The sequence below is a fragment of the Diaphorina citri genome, unplaced genomic scaffold, assembly GCF_000475195.1.
Source record: "Diaphorina citri unplaced genomic scaffold, Diaci psyllid genome assembly version 1.1 scaffold3738, whole genome shotgun sequence".
Lineage (NCBI taxonomy): Eukaryota > Metazoa > Arthropoda > Insecta > Hemiptera > Psyllidae > Diaphorina > Diaphorina citri.
Window position 1 is genome coordinate 8,274 of NW_007381138.1, and position 2,490 is coordinate 10,763.

A 2,490-nucleotide genomic window follows, 5' to 3' on the forward strand; every position below is an offset into this window, starting at 1 on the left:
GAAAACAACCTGATCTGTTGACCTCTGCACTCCACTACATAGACAAGATTGGCTGAATCAATTGAATACCTCCATACGACTAGATTGGCTGAATGTGGGCACGGTTGGTCCAGTGGTAACGCGCTTGCTTGCCATGCAGAAGGTCCCGGGTTCGAATGCCACCATCGACAAAAATTTGTACTCGTTTTTCGATTGCAAATATTTCAACGGGTTACTTTCTGGTGTTCTCGTGTTGACCCAGTACCTAAATGGGGAGTATTGTGTCTCTTCTCGCCCATCTGATGAGAGGCATACTACGGGATGGGCATGCTACGACACGGACCACATGCGTCCAATGTAGCAGTTGTTTCATTGCTACGAAATAAAAACGGCGGTGAAACACTCATCTTTGAAAAAAAAAAAAATGATGAACTGCTGAGTACTTGAAGTCCGTCGCCAATGGAGTGAGTAGGCAGAAGTGAGCTTTAGACGCGCTATACTTCAAGCTAACGAGGCCGGCTTGTGGGATTAGGCATCACAAACATGGTTAGAAATGTTGGAATGAGATAGTATTTTGTGCGGACTAATAGATATCTAAAACGGTTAAATTGTTAGTTATCTTCAATGTTGGAATCAAATACTCTCAGTTGGTTTAAAGTTATGTATTTGATAGTCACTTTGTGATACCTATCTACTTTTTTCTTCCTTTGAAATGTCTTTTTTTATTGATTGAAAATTTTGCTTTTTAAAAGTTTAAACAATGTTGTTCTTATTGTGATTTTTATATTTTAAAAAATAACTGATTTGATTGAAAAGTAAGTGGTCATATTTCGTAACTTTTAGCCATCACCTAAACGACGAATGCACGAATTATTCGCACCGCGTGCAGGAAAGAAGCGTTATTTGTGAAATGGGCCTCCCTTTTTGAATCCCAGCTAATAAAACGGCAAAGTAGCTTTTTTTACAGAGGTCCGATAGAGGGAACTGTAACAACGAAGGCTTATTGTCCAGAAATCAAAGATGTCAGCCTAGTTAGCTTGGAGGGTAGCGCTAGGTCGTGAGTTCGATTCCCGCCCGGACTGGATTTTATCGATTCCCGCCCGGAGTGGATTTTTTTTAGTGGTGCATACTGCTGCGATATACCTACATAGGACTACATTTAACTTTAAGCTAAGTTTAGTTTTTACTAATTAAGTTTTAATTATGTTCAAAGCCTGGCTGATGTCCAACACAGATTTATCGCGTGTACTCATTATAGCGGCCAGTCTAGAGCCCTCACTTAGTTTCCTCATCGCGGACAAGTTTGGTATGTCTGTCCTAAGTCTGCTGGTTATTTGCTCGTCTAACGTCAAAGTGATTCTCAATTCCAACCAAGAGGACAGGAGAGGGTGGGCGGATTTCCTCGTCAAGTTAATACGGGCCATTGATCACCATCCCCATGTTGAGAACCCCTTGGTGGGATCGCGCAAACACCTTGTGCAGTTTTTGAATGCGATAGCGCGTGGTGATAAAATATAATAGAATAAAAGCAACATCCGTGGCCGAGTGGGTATCACACCAGGCTTGCACGCCCGGAGTTCCGGGGAGTTCCACTCAGCCTCGTGAGGACAACTGAGGAGCTACTTTAATCCAGATTTTCTTAACAACTCACTCACAATTTTCTTAACAACCGTGGATGGCACCCACAGCCCACAACTCAGTTTTAGGATGAACCCACAGCCAAGGTGGATTAAACCCAAAACTGGCCAAGCTAACACACATATTTATGAACAAAATGCTGGCTCTTAAGTTCGTGCTAAGCATAGTCTCAAGGCATTTGATTGGTCAATTTTGACTTGAGACTGATCTAAGAACGATCATTCTTGTTCATAAATACGAGTATGAGATTCTTACAACAGTGAGATTCTTACAACAGTGAGATCTTGTTCATAAATACGAATGTAAACCAAAAAGATGTATCTATCTCGAAAATCACATCCTATGGATGTGTTGGGAACGCTCAAGTCGGAATTTTAGGAGAGGGTTAGAGAGGAATAACAATTCTCTTGAGATACAGCAAACCATTTTCGAGCAGCGAGAAAAGAAAATTAGTCCAAAAATAAGGTTTAAAACTCCCAAAACTGGCCGAGCCAAGCCAAAAAGATGTATCTATCTCGAAAATCACATCCTATGGATATGTTGGGAACGCTCAAGTCGGAATTTTAGGAGAGGGTTAGAGAGGAAAAACAATTCTCTTGAGATACAGCAAACCATTTTCGAGCAGCGAGAAAAGAAAAGAAAATTAGTCCAAAAATAAGGTTTTTTTTCAAGATGAGTGTTTCACCGCCGTTTTTATTTCGTAGCAATGAAACAACTGCTACATTGGACGCATGTGGTCTGTGTCGTAGACTGCCCATCCCATAGTATACCTCTCATCAGATGGGCGAGAAGAGGCACAATACTCCCCATTGAGGTGCTGGGTCAACACGAGAACACCAGAAAGTAACCCGTTGAAATATTTGCAATCAAAAA